Below are 22,229 nucleotides of genomic sequence, written 5' to 3' on the forward strand. Positions count from 1 at the left end.
GTGTACACAAAATATGAAATTGTTTTTGTAGTTAAATGTTTGTATTCCAGAATTTTAAATTATTTCTTTGAGAAATTTAGAAAAAATAAGTAAATTGCTATTTTAGTGAGATTGTGATGGGAAGTTGGACTGTTCGAAAGGCACTTGAGTAAATGACAAGTCAGTATTCTTGAAGTATTAAAAAAGTGTAAACCTATATACAGTGAGCAAAAGGAAATATGTAGTGTAAATCTTTTTGGACAATTAAGTAAAAATTCAGAACCACTGTATAATTGTAAGATTTAGTGTTCCCATAAAATTTGGACTTAAGAAAATTCTCTGGAAACAGGGGCATGTGTAACGAGAATTATACGTATAAGAACTTTTTTCTTTATGAATTTAGATAAATTAATAATAGCAATGTGTTGAATTTCTTTTTCGATTCTTTTCGTGTCATGTTAAAGAAACTGTGAGTAACTTTTGAAACGAATATTATTTATGTTAGATTTCAAATAATGTGGTAATCAAAGGAAAGTGTATTTAATGTTAAAACTATTGTAAGATGTGAAAATTGTAATTTATACACTTGGTCCATACGTAGGTAATGCATTAGGATATGTGTAGTAGAAAACCTGTGGTGAATACCCTACCTGTAGGGGAGCGGGAAAGGGTGGAGGCAGGCGAGGCGGGAAAACGCACACTGGCGCGGTTCGGCACAACGGGCTCAGTAACACAGTCGGAGGCGAGCAACAGTCGGAAGTACACGTACTGTACCGAGGAGGCTACCCAGGAAAAGTGGATTCCATTGAGCCTCGGATGAACCGATTCCGACGACTACTTGGCATGGCTATATTCTGAGGCACAAAATTGGAAAGATTACGACGCTAAGAAGATGGAAAGTGCCGAGGTTGTGTGAGCCTTAGCCGTGCTTGCATGTGTGCCGTGCTGCCCGCTATCTCGCTGCCCGCCAACCGCCGCACCGACTTGCACAGGTCAAACATTTATTTCATCTTTAGAAGTGTATCTGTGTGGACCAGTGTCGAAACTGTTTCTGACTGTTCAATAATAACGTGACTTTCACCAGAATTGCTTTAGCCATGACTTATCCTGATCACTGACCTAGACAGGATCCTTACCTCGTATTGTGCAATCCGAGTATCCTAAACTGAAAGTTTAATGTTTGTGTTAATGAAAATTATCAGCAGATTAATCTATGCCATAAAGGAATCTATAGTTCTGTGTGCTGTTGCAAATATTGGTAAAGAACAAAAGAGTTTTTGTTGAATTGAGTTAGCGATGTTATTTAATTAATTTGAGACAGAAATAATGACAGTTAAATTATTCAGAAGTAAGACAAAAGAGTAGTTATCCAGAGATTGATAATTTTGTGTGTTAATTTGCCTTCAGTACTAGATAGTTTCAGAATAACGACTATAACAGTTTCAGGGCCTCCCCCTTTTGCTCTTGTTCATTCGTTCAAACCTTGATGTGTACTGATCAAATTTGACCAGTAAAGCTAAATTCTATATTAATCCTAAATGTATTAGAGTTTTTTCCATTATTCATAGTGATATTGTGTGTGTACTTTTAAGATTGTCGACGCTAGGGCAATCTATGCCCGATTTCAGTCTGCTCAACATACTAAATGCAGTTCGTAGTAATCATTACTGTGTGGTGTTGTGTAAATGTAGCTCGTCCAAATTAGTACCAAAAAAGAGAAAACTTTAGTTCAGTGGATTTTTCGGGTTCCAAACTTTGCCATATAACGCATCATTACTACGTGTTACTATGCTTGTACATGCACCCACTTGTACAAGGAAAAACTCACTAATTGCCTAAGTAGGCTGGCGACCGAATTGTTAGTTATAGGTAGCATCTACTGTGTGTACTTCTTGTCCATGCGAAAGAATAATTATACTGTACATTTGCTTGATGCATCACTGTAGTTATTGACTGAGTATAAGTCCGATCTTGCTTCTATTAGGTACACGCGGTCAACTTTTGTACTAAAATCCTTGTTCATAAGGTGAAGCCCGTGAACTTATTACAGTACAGGCTTTATAGAGCTAACCTACGTCCGATAAGAGCGGTAGCGTTACAATTTATTCGGGAGTGGTAGAAATATCAAAAAAATTTCTTTCCAAATTTGGAGATGGCAAAGGAACTAGTACGAAAACAAATGACTCTGTTAGGGACACTAAGAAAAAGTCATCGTGAACTACCTGCAGAGTTTATCGAAGCAAGGGGAAGAACTGGAGCTTCATGTCTCTTCGGATTCCAGGAATCAGTTACAATAGTCTCCTAATGCCCAAAAAAGGGTAAGATAGTGACATTACTGTGTATTATGCATTTCAGAGTGCAAATAGGTGACGGCGAAGCAGCAAAACCTATTATATCCTAGACTATGATGCAACTAAATCGGGTGTAGATGCAGTGGACAAGTTAGTCAGGACTTACACCACGAAACGTATGACAAGAAGATGACCCATGGTTATTTTTTAAAATGTTTTGGATATTAGTGCGCTAAATGCTTTGGCTGTCCTGACTGGAATCAAAAAACCAACTACAAAAGAAGAGAATGTCTTCTGGAACTGGGAACAAGCCTAGTATAGAAAAACAAAAGTCGGCGCAGCGAAGCTTCTCTTCCTTGTCCTCCTGCTTCAGCAGAAGTGCATACGGGGGCAAAACGTGGACGGTGCCCCCTGTGCGAACGTTCAGTGGATAGAAAACATTCAGAAAAGTGCAGAAGATGCTTTTCTTTTGTCTGTAGACAACATTCAGAGATTCTTTGTTTTAAATGTAAAGAGTTGCTTTGTTTTAAATGTCAGGATCTATAAGATCAAGGATTAAGACAAGATCTGTTTGTGGTTATACACATAGTTTACCTGGTTTCAATCAGTAATGTATGCTTTTATGTCAGTCCATTAAAACAAATAAAATACTGCCAATATATCCAGTGTTAATTACTTTGAGTCATTTTGACCCCGTCAGTACTCAGTGCAACAAACACATTCTGGTAGTAGGAGGGTTAAGGATGAGATTGATAAAGCAGCATAACATATTGACTAATTGGTGGGAATGAATGAAAATGCGGAAGAATGTTGCCAGTGGTCACTCTGGCGGCCACAGAAAGTTGGACGTCACATTCAGTATATGAATGAAAAGGTACCCGCTAAAGTCCTTAACTTTGTCATATGTTATTCGGGAGCTTGACTGTATTTAAACGGGCAGCTACGAAGTATTAAATTGGTGTGAAGTAACACAACGTGTCCTGACGGAGATGGTCGCTGCAACTCGTAAGACCTGTAGTTTCAAGTGCTGTGACGTACGCCACAGGGCCGCGTCACATGGCGTAAGGTCAGCGTGACTATGGCGCCAAATGAGGCTGGCCTCACAACACGAGACAGTTAAGGAACGGGAAAAATACAGTGTGTGTCAAGCAGTGACAAGTTACGGTGCGCTGTGCTAGTTTTCTTCATAACAATGTCACAGATTTCAAAAGAGGAGGAATCATCGGGAAACTGGTTCAAATGGCTCTAACCACTATGGGACTGAACATCTGAGGTCATCAGACGCCTAGACTTATAACTACTTAAACCTAACTCACCTAAGGTTCAAATGGCTCGGAGCACTATGGGACTTAACAACTGAGGTCATCAGTCAGCTAGAACTTAGAACTACTTAAACCTAACTAAGGACATCACACAGATCCATGCCCGAGGCAGGATTCGAACCTGCGACCGTAGCAGTCTCGCGGTTCCGGAGTGAAGCGCCTAGAACCGCACGGCCACCGCGGCCGGCTAACTCACCTGAGGACATCACACACATCCATGCCCGAGGCAGAATTCGAGCCTGTGACCGTAGCAGCAACGCGGTTTCAGACTGAAGCGCCTAAAACCCCTCAGCCACAGCGGCCGGCTTCGGGAAACTGGAAGAAGGATGAAGTGTAGCGAGTATAGCCCAGGAATTTGGTACTGCTCACTTCGTTGTTACGCGTCAGTGGCGAGTGCTCTGAACCACAAACGCTGCTGTCCGAAGGAAGGTAAGTGGTCGACAATTGTCAACTACTGCAGCAGATGATCGCTACATTGTGCAACAGGCAAAAACGGGACCAACTTCAAAGAGCGAGTACAATTGCAACCACATTTGTGGGACTGCGTGTGCTTGTCACATTAGAGGGCAAATTGAGTATGAGCAGTGATCGTGAACCTATCCCTCATACGGGAGAGATGGGGATACGACCGTAACAGTCGCGCAGTTCCCGACTAAAGCGCCTAGAACCGCTTGGCCACCGCGGCTGGTTTTCAGTTACCTTCTGCACTGTACTGGAGCAGTTCTTTCTACATATGGCCCAAGTTTCATCGAGCTGTTATTTAGGAATGACACATGATGCTAAGGCGACTGTAGTCCTTAAGTCTTGCACGCCACTGTATTTGAAAACTGCGGCTAGTGACAATGACCTGTCTGCCGCCGTGTCTCCCCAGTGACGTCACAGCAGACAGGCCTTGCAGTTTCGCGCGGGAAGCCACAATGCACATCCCGTCAAAACGTCTATATCTTTCGCTGCGCTCATTACAGTGGTCTTCTTAACCTCTGCGTAATATTCCAATGCTTTTCGAATAACAATTTTTTGCCCTTTCGCTTAATGTCACTCTAGCGGAACGTTGTCTGTCAGGATACCTTTGTGCGTACAGCTCAACTGTTCTCTTAATGTTCCTTCTGCATTCCTCATATGGGGAGCTCCTGGTGTCTCTTGGACTGTGAAAACCTTTTTGTCCAACTACCCAACACTCGACACATGTGACTGACACAGACAGGATGAAAGTTACATTTGCTTTATGCCCTTTTTATACCGGTAATGTGGCGGTTCAACAATCTACTTTCGAATCTGATGTGAAGTATTTACTTATTTTAGATCGAAATCACACAATTCCGCATAAAACAGTAATCGGTTTCATGTTCAAAACAGAGATATCCTTAGTTGTAAAACATGTAATTATTCTGAAGCTCGTAATCGAATTTTGAAGAGTAAACCGCCGTTGAGTTCGTCTCGTTTAGAACTAAAGTACTAGCAGCAGAAATTACTATAGATCCATTTGAAAAATCGACGTTGATGCCGATATCTCTGTAATTAATGTCGATATGAAAAGAGACTCTATGTTCTTTAGTGACGACTTTCTTACAATTCATCTGCGTAAAAACTGAATAATCATATCATATTTGAGGTACACGGGTTTGGCGAATCACCTTATGCATTAGCTAGCTGTAAGAGCATTACATCGACGGGATTGTAACTTCTTTCTTTCTTTCTTTCTAGAAGAGCACTGTAAAATTGAGACAGAACTTCAGGGTTGATCATTGATTTTCAGTTGCGAATGCTTAGGCTATGAACTAGACCCGCAGAATATACTGAGTTGAGTTCTGTGATGACAGTCGTAACGAGAGAACGTCAAATTTTATGAACTTGTAGGTAAGGTATAAAATATGACTTGTTGTTTGTTTTTGGTTTTTTTTTTGGGGGGGGGGGGAGGGGGAAGGGGATCAGACAGCGAGGTCATCGGTCTCATCGGATTAGGAAAGGATCGGGAAGGAAGTCGGCCGTGCCCTTTCAGAGGAACCATCCCGGCATTTGCCTGGACTGATTTAGGGAAATCACGGAAAACCTAAATCAGGATGGCCGGACGCGGGATTGAACCGTCGTCCTCCCGAATGCGAGTCCAGTGTCTAACCACTGCGCCACCTCGCTCGGTAAATATGACTGTTCCTTCGCGAGGCGTACGAAGGATTTTGTTTGGCATGAAGCATGAAGCATTACTCATCAAGATATTTAACTTATAGTGTAACTCAAATAAAGTCAATGCAAGTTAGACATATTCAAGTATGAACTCAGCGGTCAGTTGCATACAAACTGTAAAAATATCAGTTGAGCATAGGGCGCAGAGGTTAATAAGCTAATTCATAACTGGAAGGGGTAAGACTCAAATCCTGGTGTCGTCTTGTCTTAATGTACCCACGTTCGTCGTGGCTTACTTCAATTTAATAGCGAGGATAGAGTCTGCAACAAGGCCACAGATTCCATGCCTCTCATCCTTGTCCACAGCTCCAGTCGACAAACTGTAACTCTTTAGGTTTACACGTTACATAACGAAGTGAAACATACAAAATTATCACCTGAAACCTGAATGCGGTTAAACGACATAGTTATAGCACCTGAGAGCAGTGATTCCTTTAGTGTCGTTCCGAGAAACTTTTTGCCAGAGTTGGTAACTATGTTACAAAATTTTAAGCTAAAAATGGCTAAAATGACTAATATATAATTGTCTCCTGAAATACTCTTGCCTACATTATGCTGAAAAGTTAAACGCAAAATTCATCACACTCTTAAAGAGGGAGCGGTTTTGCTAATCACACGTCCGCTGAACTGTGACGCTCCATACGAAGTCATTTCGATGGTGAGTACTGTTTGTGCTATTTACCATTCTTGAATTATAGCACGTAGCAGAAGTCTTGTCCAGAGACGCTCCGCATCATTGTCATTATATGATGACGATCAGTTTCACAAATTCTATTGTTTTCCATCCGGAATAGTAGGATATTGAAAAAGTCACGCCAATTTATGAAATAACGTTTCCTTTCTGTTGCGTATAAGATCCTTGTTCAGTTGAGAAAGGTACAGATAAAGCATTAACCCAAGTGATACGTACGAGGTGGAGGAGAAAAAGGAGAGGTACTTTGTGGCCACCTTTAGTAGATACTGTAATCTAGTCTTGTACTTTATATTTTAAAATATTCTAAAATATTATTTCTTGTTTTAACGAACTCTTCTACCGAATTCTATAACTAATTTCAATTTTTCCAGTTAAAGTTAATCAAAAAATTTAAGTAGTAGTAGATGCGAGTTTTCACAACGAATGTCATATTAAATATTTGCATGTGGACTCTAATTACATATAAGTATCTCTTTAAAATGTATTTTGTTAACAAAAGTCAAAAACAGTTAACGACATTTGTGTTTTTTTAAGTAGGTAGTTGGTAGTATATGTTACCGAAGATGCGTTGGTACTGGTAGGGTTAAGCAGAAAGTACTGATCGTCGTCCACTGCAGTAGATGTGGCAGTAATGCCGAGAAGCTGGACTTCGCATTTCAAAAGACAGAAAATGTGTCAGGAGCAACCAAAAATAGTCGACCGAAAGAGATTGATCGACGCGCGCCTGCAAATTGTAAGAGTACTACGAAGTCTGCGCGACGCTTATCCAGCCTCTGGTTTTTCTACCGTGCATCACTAAGCAAAAAACTGTTTCAAAGTCTTACTTAGCTCAAGTGCCCCCTAACACACAGAAGCTGTGAAGCTGTTTTTGAGACACCCGGTATTTCCAAGACCTGTGCAGCAACGTGTGCGGGATTTGACTTGCATACTGAACGAACTTATCAGATCGGAATAAATTCACGGCGTAGAGTTGCCCTCTAAAATCAAAGCGTTGGCCAATCTGAGTGAGAACGGCGTCACACACATCGTCAGTAAACACGTATTCTCCTTCATTCATTACTTTGTTTAGCAGCAACAATGTTTGGCAATTCATTTCCCCATTTTTGTATTTTCACAACTACCTGCACGTGGAAATTTTAACAGTGGTTCCAGCTCATGTTTGTGGGGACAGCTTTTTATAAATGTTCTGCCGCTTCTTGCGCAGTCAGTATGTGAACAGTTGGTTCTAGTTACTGATTCCACAATATATCAACGTTTGACATGATATATAACACAGACCACCAAAATTTGAATGTAGGGTGCACATACATCAGACTGAACTCTCTTACTCGAGTAATCATAATAACTCAGGTGAAATTTCGGGTTGCTCTATATATTCTGTAAGTAACAGCATATTTTATTATCCTCCAAATGTTCAAATGTGTGTGAAATCTTATGGGACTTAACTGCTAAGGTCATCAGTCCCTAATCTTACACACTACTTAACCTAAATTATCCTAAGGACAAACATACACACCCATGCCCTCGGGAGGTCTCGAACCTCCGCCGGGACCATATTATCCTCCAGCTCGATGTTCACACACGTATAAAGAAACAAGCGGCTACATCATAGAAAACAGAACAGCAAAAAGTATTGTCTGCCGTTGCTGGTTAGACTCTTATGGTTCTATCAGGTTCAAAAATATAGTCACGTATAGCTACTACTAACATTAGAAACACAGAATAATGTATATACGAATTACTTTAGGTATCTATTGTTTACTTGTCGTGGCTCGGTGGCTAGTAGGTATTCGAAAAACAAGCAGGAGTAGCAGTAAGTAAATAAATAATTATTTTAGACTTTTACCCATACATATTATAAAAATGTTTGTATGTACACACGTATGTTCCACATCTCATAAACCACTGGACCAATTTCAACCAAACTTGGTGCACACATCACTTACTGTCTGGGAAGAATCGCTGTGGGGGTAAGAACCACTTAGTTATCAAAGGGGTGGGGGTGGGATGGAAAAGAAGCATAGCTCACGACGAGCACGAATACCCAGACTTTATTCGTCCAGTGTTTGAGAACGAAATCACTTAGTGACTTACAACAAACTTTACACATAATTTCAAACATTCACGAAATTTTTTCTCGCTGACAACCCTCACAAAATGATGAAAGGAAAAAAATTATCGCGTACTACATTTTCGCTGTTCATGCAGAAAAACTGCTGCAAAAGGCATGACGTTTTAATTCAGTACTTCTTTACTGCTAACTGTATTCGTCACACATTTCGCCGTCCGTATTCACGTATAACACTGAATGTACCTGTAGAATTATATCATAGTACGACACATAGTTCAGGAGAAATGACGTCATATACATTTGAATAAGTGAGAAACCGTCGCATCGTGCATGACGTTTAAATTTGTTATTTCTTTACCACTAAATGCGTTCGCAGCACATTTCTCAGACAGTATCCGCATATGCCGCTGAATGTATCTGCAAAATTATGTCACTGTGCGGCCCATAGTTCAAGAGATATGATGTCACAAACATTAAGATGCGTAAAAACGAAACTGCAGAACGAAATTCGCTTGACATACAGGTGAACTTGGTTTAAGAATCATGAAAGAAGGTTGTATACATGGAAGAACCCTGGAGATACTAAAAGGTATCAGATAGATTATATAATGGTAAGACAGAGATTTAGGAACCAGGTTTTAAATTGTAAGACATTTCCAGGGGCAGATGTGGACTCTGACCACAATCTATTGGTTATGACCTGTAGATTAAAACTGAAGAAACTGCAAAAAGGTGGGAATTTAAGGAGATGGGACCTGGATAAACTAAAAGAACCAGAGGTTGTACAGAGATTCAGGGAGAGCATAAGGGAGCAATTGACAGGAATGGGGGAATGAAATACAGTAGAAGAAGAATGGGTAGCTTTGAGGGATGAAGTAGTGAAGGCAGCAGAGGATCAAGTAGGTAAAAAGACGAGAGCTAGTAGAAATCCTTGGGTAACAGAAGATATGTTGACTTTAATTGATGAAAGGAGAAAATATAAAAATGCAGTAATTGAAGCAGGCAAAAAGGAATACAAACGTCTCAAAAATGATATCGACAGGAAGTGCAAAATGGCTAAGCAGGGATGGCTAGAGGACAAATGTAAGGATGTAGAGGCCTATCTCACTAGGGGTAAGATCGATACTGCCTACAGGAAAATTAAAGAGACCTTTGGAGATAAGAGAACCACTTGCATGAACATCAAGAGCTCTAAGCAAAGAAGGGAAAGCACAAAGGTGGAAGGAGTATATAGAAGGTCTATGCAAGGGCGATGTACTTGAGGACAATATTATGGAAATAGAAGAGGATGTAGATGAAGATGAAATGGGAGATACGATACTGCGTGAAGAGTTTGACAGAGCACTGAATGACCTGAGTCGAAACAAGGCCCCCGGAGTAGACAACATTCCATTGGAACTACTGACGGCCTTGGGAGAGCCAGTCCTGACAAAACTCTACCATCTGGTGAGCAAGATGTATGAAACAGGCGAAATACCCACAGACTTCAAGAAGAATATAATAATTCCAATCCCAAAGAAAGCAGGTGTTGACAGATGTGAAAATTACCGAACTACCAGCTTAATAAGTCACAGCTGCAAAATACTAACACGAATTCTTTACAGACGAATGGAAAAACTAGTAGAAGCCAACCTCGGGGAAGATCAGTTTGGATTCCGTAGAAACACTGGAACACGTGAGGCAATACTGACCTTACGACTTATCTTAGAAGGAAGATTAAGGAAAGGCAAACCTACGTTTCTAGCATTTGTAGACTTAGAGAAAGCTTTTGACAATGTTGACTGGAATACTCTCTTTCAAATTCTAAAGGTGGCAGGGGTAAAATACAGGGAGCGAAAGGCTATTTACAATTTGTACAGAAACCAGATGGCAGTTATAAGAACCGAGGGACATGAAAGGGAAGCAGTGGTTGGGAAGGGAGTAAGACAGGGTTGTAGCCTCTCCCCGATGTTGTTCAATCTGTATATTGAGCAAGCAGTAAAGGAAACAAAAGAAAAATTCGGGGTAGGTATTAAAATTCATGGAGAAGAAATAAAAACTTTGAGGTTCGCCGATGACATTGTAATTCTGTCAGAGACAGCAAAGGACTTGGAAGAGCAGTTGAATGGAATGGACAGTGTCTTGAAAGGAGGATATAAGATGAACATCAACAAAAGCAAAACAAGGATAATGGAATGTAGTCTAATTAAGTCGGGTGATGCTGAGGGAATTAGATTAGGAAATGAGGCACTTAAAGTAGTAAAGGAGTTTTGCTATTTGGGGAGCAAAATAACTGATGATGGTCGAAGTAGAGAAGATATAAAATGTAGACTGGCAATGGCAAGGAAAGCGTTTCTGAAGAAGAGAAATTTGTTAACATCCAGTATTGATTTAAGTGTCAGGAAGTCATTTCTGAAAGTATTCGTATGGAGTGTAGCCATGTATGGAAGTGAAACATGGACGATAAATAGTTTGGACAAGAAGAGAATAGAAGCTTTCGAAATGTGGTGCTACAGAAGAATGCTGAAGATTAGATGGGTAGATCACATAACTAATGAGGAGGTATTGAATAGGATTGGGGAGGAGAGAAGTTTGTGGCACAACTTGACCAGAAGAAGGGATCGGTTGGTAGGACATGTTCTGAGGCATCAAGGGATCACCAATTTAGTATTGGAGGGCAGCGTGGAGGGTAAAAATCGTAGAGGGAGACCAAGAGATGAATACACTAAGCAGATTCAGAAGGATGTAGGTTGCAGTAGGTACTGGGAGATGAAAAAGCTTGCACAGGATAGAGTAGCATGGAGAGCTGCATCAAACCAGTCTCAGGACTGAAGACCACAACAACAACAACAACAGGTGAACTGAGGGTACAAACATGCATGCACGAACTCTTTTTCGATGTTTATGATCACCTAGAAAAGGACGTTGACAGTGATGCTGTTAATATCGTTTCTTAAGTTAGTCTTTAGTTCCGCTAGTGTTACAGATTCTTTACAGTCCTCTCTTTTCAGATAACTCCACAGGAAGAAGTTGGAGACGTTACATCGGGAGAGCGTGGCGGCTATAATCCTTTAGTCATACACTGAAGAGCCAGAGAAACTGGTATATCTGCCTAATGTCGTGTAGGGCCCCCGCGAGGACTCACTAGTGCCGCAACAGTACGTGGCATGGACTCGACTAATGTCTGAAGTAGTGCTGGAGGGAACTGACACAATGAATCCTGCAGGGCTGCCCATAAATTCGTAAGTGTACGAGTCGTGGAGATCTCTTCTGAACAGCACGTTGCAAGGCATCCCAGATATATTCAATAATGTTCATGCCTGCGAAGTTTGGTGGCCAGCGGAAGTGTTTAAACTCAGAAGACTGTTCCTGGAGCCACTCTATAGCAATTCTAGACGTGTGGGATGTTGCATTGTCCTGCTGGAATTGCACTAGCCCGTCAGAATGCACAATGGACATGAATGGATGCAGGTGATCAGACAGGATGCTTACGTTCGTGTCACCTGTCAGAGTCGTATCTAGACCAATCAGGGGTCCTATATCACTCCAACTGCACACGCCCCACGCCGTTACAGAGCCACCACCATCTTGAACATGCAGGGTCCATGGATTCACGAGGTTGTCTCCACACCCGTACACGTCCATCCGCTCGATACAATCTGAAATGAGACTCGTCCGACCAGGCAACATATTTCCAGTCATTAGCAGTCCAATGTCGCTGTCGACGGGACAGACGAGGCGTAAAACTTTGTGTTGCGCATACACGAGTGGGCCTTCCTCTCTGAAAGCCCATATCCATGATGTTTCGTTGAATGGTTCACACGGTTTGGTGATGGGCCAGCACTGAAATCTGCAGCAATTTTCGGAAGACCTGCACTGCTGTCACGTTGAACGATTCTCGTCAGTCGTCGTTGGTCCCGTTCTTGCAGGATCTTTTTCCGGCCACTGCGATATTGGAGATCTGATGTGTTACCGGCTTCCTGACATTCACGGTACACTCGTGAAATGGTCGTACGGGAAAATCCCCACTTCATCGCCACGTCGGAGATGCTGTGTCCCATCGCTCGTGCGCCGCCCATCATAGCACGTTCATACCCGCTTAAATCTTGATGACCTGCCATCGTAGTAGCAGTAACCGATGTAACAACTGCGCCAGACACTTGTTGTCTTATATAAGCATTACCGACCTCAGCGCCATGTTCTCCCTCATTACATATATCTGTATTTGAATGCGCATCCCTGTACCAGTTCCTTTGGCGCTTCAAGCGCTCTACCATCTGAGCTACTCAGCTTGAGTAACTCAGATGATTGAGCACTTGCCCGCGAAAGGCAAAGGTCCCGAGTTCGAGTCTCGGTCCGGCACACAGTTTTAATCTGACAGGAAGTTTCAATTCGATAACCAAAAATTTCACTTAGGAAATAAACTGGGGTTATTACAAGCTTGAAAAGTGGCACCGTGAAGATGAATCCAGCAATAATAGACACGTGTTTCAAGAAAAGAAAAGACACAGTCTTGGTTTTACAACACTGTTCACTGTAGATTCAAATAAAACAGGGCTCACTATTCGGCGACATAATACAGCAAATCAGGTTGCAGTTTTCTGACAGTACAAGGCTTTTTCATGGAGGAGACGTAGATTTTCGAAATTTTACACTTCTTCATCGCTGAACGTTACCATACGGAAAGCTTGGACAGATAATCTCAATCAGTTTTGAAGGCAAAGCAGTTTCACGTACATCACCTCGACCAGTTTATCATCCGTCAAGCCTTTGGCAGAAATGCGAACTTGCAGAGCAATCATGGGATCATGGAATACCATGATAGGTTAGCCAAATCATCACCGAACCCTCGCCATATTTCAGTCTTGGCAGCAAGCAGTCCATATCGTACGCTTACGACACCATGCACCAGACGTAAGCTCGGCCACAAGTTCGAAACAGTATATATAAGACTCATCCGACTAAATGTCTTTCTTCTATAGCTCAATAGTCTAAGTTTTATGGCTTCGCCACCACTTTCTTCTGTTATGGGCAGCTGCATCATTGATTAGTGGTTTTGGCATTCCAGGTCTGCTACAGTTCCGGGCTTAAGGAGATCATTTCGTGTTGTTTGGATGCTGGCAGGGTTCGCGAGTGGGACATTAAGTTCTGCAGTGACTTTTACAGCTGTCTTTTCTTTTATTTTTCGTCACAGTCCTCTTAAACGACTATCTGTCACTATCAGTCAACACACGGTTTCGATCGCGTTGTAACTTAGCGGATGATGTCCCGCTTTTCCTGTTTGCGGTATAAAACTTCAGTATGGTGCGCCTCGAAACATCAAAAACTACGGATGCTTTGGTTACGGAAGCGCCCACCATACAAAACCAGCAATTTGCCCCTGTTCGAATTCACTTAGCTCAAACATAATGCACAACTTCACAGAAAGTGTTATAACCAGTGTTGATACTTGCGGCTTATTCAGGGCACTACACAGGTGCCGTTCGTTGTGAAATACAAAAGTTCGACCTGCAGGCTGCACTAGCATCTGCGTCTGGGTTGTTGTTGTTGTGATCTTCAGACCTGAGACTGGTCTGATGTAGCTCTCCATGCTACTCTATCCTGTGCAAGCTTCTTCATCTCCCAGTACCTACTGCAACCTCCATCCTTCTGAATCTGCTTAGTGTATTCATTTCTTGGTCTCCCTCCACGATTTTTACCCTCCACGCTGCCCTCCAATACTAAATTGGTGATCCCTTGATGCCTCAGAACATGTCCTACCAACCGATCCCTTCTTCTAGTCAAGTTGTGCCACAAAATCCTCCTCTCCCAAATTCTATTCAGTACCTCCTCATTAGTTATGTGATCTACCCATCTAATATTCAGCAACAGTACATTTCGAAAGCTTCTATTCTCTTCTTGCCCAAACTATTTATCGTCCATGTTTCACTTCCATACATGGCTACACTCCATACAAATACTTTCAGAAACGACTTCCTGACACCTAAATCTATACTCGATGTTAACAAATTTCTCTTCTTCAGAAACGCTTTCCTTGCCATTGCCAGTCTACATTTTATATCCTCTCTACTTCGACCATCATCAGTTATTTTTCTACCCAAATAACAAAACTCCTTTACTACTTTAAATGTCTCATTTCCTAATCTAATTCCCTCAGCATCACCCGACCTAATTCGACTACATTCCATTATCCTCGTTTTGCTTTTGTTGATGTTCATCTTATATCCTCCTTTCAAGACACTGTCCATTCCGTTCAACTGCTCTTCCAAGTCCTTTGCTGTCTCTGACAGAATTACAATGTCATCGGCGAACCTCAAAGTTTTTATTTCTTCCCCATGGATTTTAATACCTGCTCCGAATTCTTCCTTTGTTTCCTTTACTGCTTGGTCAATATACAGATTGAATAACATCGGGGAGAGGCTACAACCCTGTCTCACTCCCTTCCCGTGGTGCTTCCCTTTCATGCCCCTCGACTCTTATAACTGCCATCTGGTTTCTGTACAAATTGTAAATAGTCTTTCGCTTCCTGTATTTTACCCCTGCCACCTTTAGAATTTGAAAGAGAGTATTCCAATCAACATTGTCAAAAGCTTTCGCTAAGTCTACAAATGCTAGAAACGTAGGTTTGCCTTTCCTTAATCTTTCTTTTAAGATAAGGCGTAAGGTCAGTATTGCCTCACGTGTTCCAACATTTCTACGGAATCCAAACTGTGTAAGTAGGCTGTTTATGTTTTCTCTATGTAAGTAGGCTGTTTATGTTTTCTCTATGTAAGTAGGCTGTTTAGGTTTTTTATTGGTAACGCCACCTCTGTATGAAAATCACTGGCTGTGCTGTGTGCAGTCTGTGGCTGCTTTGCATTGTTGTAATACTCGCCATTGTAGTGTTAGGCAGCTGGATGTGAACAGCGCGTAGCGTTGCGCAGTTGGAGGTGAGCCGCCAGCAGTGGTGGATGTGGGGAGAGAGATGGCGGAGTTTTGAAATTTGTCATGAACTGCTATATTTATATATGATGATATCAAGGTAAATACATTGTTTGTTCTCTATTAATATCTTTCATTTGCTAACTATCCCTATCAGTAGTTAGTGCCTTTAGTAGTTTGAATCTTTTATTTAGCTGGCAGTAGTGGCGCTTGCTGTATTGCAGTAGTGGGAGAAACGAAGATTATTGTGAGGTAAGTGATTTGTGAAAGGTATAGTTTAATGTTAGTCAGGGCCATTCTTTTGTAGGGAATTTTGAAAGTCAGATTGCGTTGCGCTAACAAAGTATTGTGTGTCAGGTTAAGCACAGTCTCGTGTAGAATTGTTCAAAGGGGACGTTTCATATGTCGACCCTTAGCCGAGGATACCTCACTGGAATCTTCTGATTTTTTCTTGTAGTTTGTGTAATTAGTGTAGATTTTGTTTATTGCTAGCGCGTAATTATAGAGAGAATTTCCTTTGTAGTTGCAGTCTTTCATTGTTGTATAGTAAAACAGTTGTGGCGCCCAGCTGGGCCAGCCGCCCGGAGAATAAGCCATTAGGTGGAGAAATAAGAAAAGGGAGGCCATTAAACTCGCTGTTGACATTCCTTTGTAGAGGGCATCGCTAATGCGACACTCTCGTTACTTGAAAACATATGATTTTTGTAATGCGTTGTGGGCACACAGCTGTGTCAAACACCTGGAGAACAAGCCATTAGGGTGTGCCTTTCATCGCTAATGCGACACCCTCGTTACTTGAAAACATATGATTACTTGCACTTTGTGCTAATTACTGAAATGCTTATGAATTGATGGGAAATATTCGTACATCTGCACGCCTGATTATGACAAGTGTCTTTCTCCGAGAGTTGAGAGCTACTGACTTACGAAATGCCACATAGCTATTGAATGATATTTTTATGCTTTGGTTTGCGTAATTGCTTATTTCATTTGATATCTGGTTTCCAGCTGTGTTGCAGCATTGCTTTTATAAAATGAAATGCATTTGCTAATGTGAACACTTTCTGTCAACAGATCTATTAAATAATTATTTTATGATCCACATTCTTTAAAAAAGGAGCACTTGGAAAGGAAAGAACAATAAGAAGGAACTAGTAACAGTAAAAAATAATTTTCTTTTCAAGTACATGGTAATATTTCCTTTTACAATCAGTTGTTGTGGTGCACCACTTTAATTAGATAGACATTAAGATGTGAATATACATTTCCCTTATCTGCATTGTTGTTTTTACTGTAATATTTTTTCTGCTTGAGCTATGTCATGTTTTGATATAAGTTATTACATTTGCTGCTGCTAGCTTTGCCAATCTGTATTTTTTGTCATTGCTGCTTGTGTTAATTGTTTTGTGCTGCTGCATTGCCTCGTCCCTTAGTTTAGCATCTGAGCTCAGTAGATTTAAGTTAGCTTAAGAGGGGGTAGCCTGTAAGAGAATGAGTTGCGATGAATTGGAAGAAATGCATTGAGAAAACAGGTTTAGGTAGGATTTTCTTGGAAATAAATGTTGAGGTAAGAAATGTGTGAACATATAAATGCAGAAAGCATGCTTAGATAGAATTTTTTTGGTGGAAACAAAGGATGAAATAAGAGGAAAGATATATGAAGTTTTGGGTTGGACTGCAGTACCAAATGTTATAGTGAAAACGAACCCTGTCCTTTCCCATTGGTGTTATCCCACTATGTGTTTGTGTACCCTTGTGTATTTGTTTTCTTCCTGTCTCTGTGTAGTTTCATAGAATTTTTTCTTCTTTTAATATTAAGCTACATTCACTATGATGAGGAATACTGTTATCCTCAAATATAATTGGCATTAATAATATGTTATTTACTTTGTAAAGATATTAGACATTATTCATTCTGTTTAAATGCTTATGTGTGAAGTTGATGTTTCGAAAGTTATTCTGATCTTTTATGTACGTACTCATGTCATAATTCCTGTAACACTGATGTCTATGTTAGTTCGATTCTTTTGTAAAGCCTGTACTACAAATGTTATCTGTATTGTTATGTTCTTTAATGATGTATTTTGTACCTTTGTTATTGTATTCTTCTGTTATAAAATTGTAATTGTCACCAGTTCATGATATTATTAACTTGTAAGTTACATTTCACTGCACACGTTTCTGTTGGTCATAGTATATGGACAATATGTGAGAAGTAGGGACTGTTAGTGTTTGCACGTGTGTTAATAATTCAGCAAGGGACTGGATAACAGCATTGCTGGTTCTAAGGACAATTCCAGAAACTTTGTGAGTGCACAAGTGGTGGTTTATGGACTTGCTATATTCTCTGCAAGACTCTTCGATGGTGATTGTGCACCTGCACAGTCGCAACAGATGGCTGCTGGCCATTTCTACAAGGACTACAGTGGGTCTACACCTTTGCTGACTCACCAGTACCATTATTTCTACAAGGACTGCAGTGGGTCTGCACCTCTGGTGGCCCACCAATACCGTAATCTCTACCAGGACTACAGTGGGTCTGTTCTGTGGTGACCTACCTACCAATATTCTTCAAAACTTCGAATGACTCTGCTGTGGGTTTGCTCTGTTGTGGCCCATTATCTGTCAGCATGTCAAGAGTCAGCACTGTCTTTCCGTTGGAAGGACAACACTACTTCTTCAAGACAGCATGGAAATCCACTACTTCTGTGTGCATTTTCTTTTACTGCTCAGACTTTGAGAAAAACACTGCTATTTTACTGTGATGAATCAGGACTATCTTTATGGACTGTGAGAAAATTTTAGCTTTTGACCAACATTGTATCAATAAGTGTGTGCATTTGATTTCTTTGTTATTGTAATTATGAAAAAATTTTTTTCAAATCTGTATTGGCCACTGCCCAATCCAATATGTAAAAATTTTTGTGGGGAGCATGGGGGCTATGTAAGTAGGCTGTTTATGTTTTCTCTATGTAAGTAGGCTGTTTATGTTTTCTCTATGTAAGTAGGCTGTTTAGGTTTTTTATTGGTAACGCCACCTCTGTATGAAAATCACTGGCTGTGCTGTGTGCAGTCTGTGGCTGCTTTGCATTGTTGTAATACTCGCCATTGTAGTGTTAGGCAGCTGGATGTGAACAGCGCGTAGCGTTGCGCAGTTGGAGGTGAGCCGCCAGCAGTGGTGGATGTGGGGAGAGAGATGGCGGAGTTTTGAAATTTGTCATGAACTGCTATATTTATATATGATGATATCAAGGTAAATACATTGTTTGTTCTCTATTAATATCTTTCATTTGCTAACTATCCCTATCAGTAGTTAGTGCCTTTAGTAGTTTGAATCTTTTATTTAGCTGGCAGTAGTGGCGCTTGCTGTATTGCAGTAGTGGGAGAAACGAAGATTATTGTGAGGTAAGTGATTTGTGAAAGGTATAGTTTAATGTTAGTCAGGGGCATTCTTTTGTAGGGAATTTTGAAAGTCAGATTGCGTTGCGCTAACAAAGTATTGTGTGTCAGGTTAAGCACAGTCTCGTGTAGAATTGTTCAAAGGGGACGTTTCAACTGATCTTCTCCGAGGTCCGCTTCTACCAGTTTTTCTATTCGTCTGTAAAGAATTTGCGTAAGTATTTTGCAGCTGTGACTTATTAAACTGATAGTTCGGTAATTTTCACATCTGTCAACACCTGCTTCATTTGGGACTGGAATTATTATATTCTTCTTGAAGTCTGAGGGTATTTCGCCTGTCTCATACATCTTGCTCACCAGATGGTAGAGTTTTGTCAGGACTGGCTCTCCCAAGGCCGTCAGTAGTTCTAATGGAATGTTGTCTACTCCTGGGGCCTTGTTTCGACTCTGGCCTTTCAGTGCTCTGTCAAACTCTTCACGCAGTATCTTATCTCCCATTTCATCTACATCCTCTTCCATTTCCACGCTGGGTTAAAGCACGCGTTTTTCGCAATGTTTCCATACTTTTATCCAAGCCCTGTGCCTAGACACTTAAACAAAAAGTTGAAACAGTATTTTCTATCATGGTTTCAAAGTCTACGATAAATTTTCGAAGAAAATGAAAGATAACTAAAACCAGCATGTTCAAAATACAATTAAATCATCTCTCTTAAACAGTAAGTATTTTACGGTAAAAGATTACTTAAATAAAACAGAGCAGGGTTTTCTAAAGTGTTACGGTCGGTAAAAATTGATAAATACAATATCACTGTAATCCCACAGTAAACTGCATGTTACTGCGAAACTGTATGCCAAGAATCTGTGACGGAAAATGCTAACATCCTTTGATCTTCTTCAGTTCTTCTCGTTGTTCATTGTGGAGGGACGTTGACTCAGATTTTCAGACGAACAAATGCGAAGCGACAAATAATGAAATGGGGAGAAGAGATCTCACCATGGCCTTTACGCTAGCTGAAAGGATGTGTGTGTGTGTGTGTGTGTGTGTGTGTGTGTGTGTAGTGAATGCAGTTTGTGCAGTCATTCATGATGAGGTGTTAATAAATAACGTGACAGTGGTTTTGAAATTAACTAGACCTGTAAGTGATTACATCTCTGCACGTTTGTTGAGTCTTAACTTTGTTTTATTATTGTATTATGCTGGCATGTCTAGTATCAGTGTACAATTTTCCTTGGAGTAAAAGAACTAACGAAGTACTGTATTCTGCAACAGCGAAAACGAGAGTAGGGTTAGCTCCTGTGGGTTCTCGCCGGGCACCCGACCAGGTTAGCACGCGACTGCATTTTACTTGCAAACCAGTGCACAGGAGATCCAGGTCGATGTGTTCCTTCAAAAGAATTAAGTTTGAACGTTGTGATCGTTAGAAATGCCGCGCGAAAAAATCGTACTCTTGAACATTCAGTAGGAGGGGTGCATTCCTCTGAAATAATCAGCACCTTTTTTGCTTTTACATTAGATATCTCGAATGCGAGTGCTGTGTATTACGGGTGGGCATTAAATATTTGAATTATTGTACATTGTATCTCTCGCAGCTGTAGTTCTTTACTCTCGAAGCCACCATACATGTGATCGTTGTATCCATAAGCAATTAGAATTACAGGGAAACTGAAGCATAAAATATTACGTAGTTCAGTTAAATATTAAATGAACCTATTCTCATGGAGATTTATAAGTCTAATGAGCAATCACAAACTGTCTTAGCCGGCCGGAGTGGCCGAGCGGTTCTAGGCCCTACAGTCTGGAACTGCGCGACCGCTACGGTCGCAGGTTCGAATCCTGCTTCGGGCATGGATGTGTGTGATGTTCTTAGTTTAGTTAGGTTTAAGTAGTTCTAAGTTCTAGGGGACTGATGAACTCAGAAGTTAAGTCCCATAGTGCTCAGAGCCATTTTTGAACAAACTGTCTTATGACCTAATCAGTTATATTCATTCACAGATAACGTGATCAACCACGATGCGAATCAAAATGTTATCAGACACAGTTGGAGTGGAAATAAAAAAAAAGTATACCTTGTTTACTTTCACTTGACACGATCATACATTATCATATTCCGAGTCAAATCATCAAGCCAAGGTAAAGAATTCAAGGTATATAAGCGTGCAGTACAAATTACTTGTCGTGTAAATTGAAGAATGTTCTGCCAAAGAACTGGCTGCACTTATTGCTGCACCTCAAAGTACTTATTGCCTTATGAAGTTAGTCATAAGTTACGTATCTCTCATTCAAACCAACAGTTCACTTCATGGAATCAGTTTCATAAAAGATTTAAAGTCACTCAGTTTGGTTCAGAAACGTGTTCACTACTCACGTACACATTTTAAATAGCTAGCCAGCAACTGTCATATGTTTAGCTTCTGACAGAGTAGTGTTTAAGTGGAAGGAAGCAAGGTTAGTGTTAAATATCCCGTCGACGACTATCTCCGACTGTGAAAGGATGGGGCAAGGAATTGCTAGTGTCCTTTTCAAAGCAACTGTAACGGTTCCAGTGTACGCCTTAACCCACGGATACTAGAATACGTATATTCGAATATCCGTGCCTCGGGCGATTTAGGGAAAGCACGGAAAACCTGTGTCAGGAAGGCACTTTAACCGACATCCTGTTGGATTCCAGTCCAACTCGCTCGATCAGTGTACTTGGAGCTTTAAAAGTTTAGAATTTGTAGCAGTTTTTCAGAGTGACACTTGCGCAGAGACAGATAGTGTTGAGATTTCTGCAGAAATCAATATACTTCAGGCAGTTTCATGCTTTCACATTCATTCACAACCAAACTGTCACATTCCAACCTAACCTAGACTAAGATGGGCAAACTAGCCTGTTACTAGTGAAGGCAAAATAAATTATCATTAAGAAGCGGTCGCAGTTTCCCAACATAAAGTGAAACTAATTCTTAGTAACATGTGTCGCAAACTGCTGCGTGCTGTGCTACGCTACTAGACAGAAACAAATCCTTGGTGAGCCTATATGCTGCCTGGGAAAAGCTGCTTTTCCCAGCCAGAGCCCGTGGCGTTGCAGAACCGTTTGGTCGCAGAAGTGCCACTGTACACAGTGTTCCAACCCCAAGAACTCACTGGAAGCCAACTTCCATTCCACTTAACGTATTTCTTGGCAGAACCATTCAATGTGCTTATTAATAACAATGCCACGTTTCATGAATGCTATGTAAAAACCCGACTTTGGCACTGCTGTGGGCTTGTAACGTGATCTGTATAAGTAAACCTTTTTATTAACATGTAAACTAAGGGAAGAACAATTTTCTTTTTCACTTTTTCCGCGTCCTTCAGGATAATCTCTCTTACGATCTACAGAAAGAACGCTAGCAAATATTGTACTTTT

Source organism: Schistocerca serialis, chromosome 1 (assembly GCF_023864345.2).
Source record: "Schistocerca serialis cubense isolate TAMUIC-IGC-003099 chromosome 1, iqSchSeri2.2, whole genome shotgun sequence".
Classification (NCBI taxonomy): Eukaryota; Metazoa; Arthropoda; class Insecta; order Orthoptera; family Acrididae; genus Schistocerca; species Schistocerca serialis.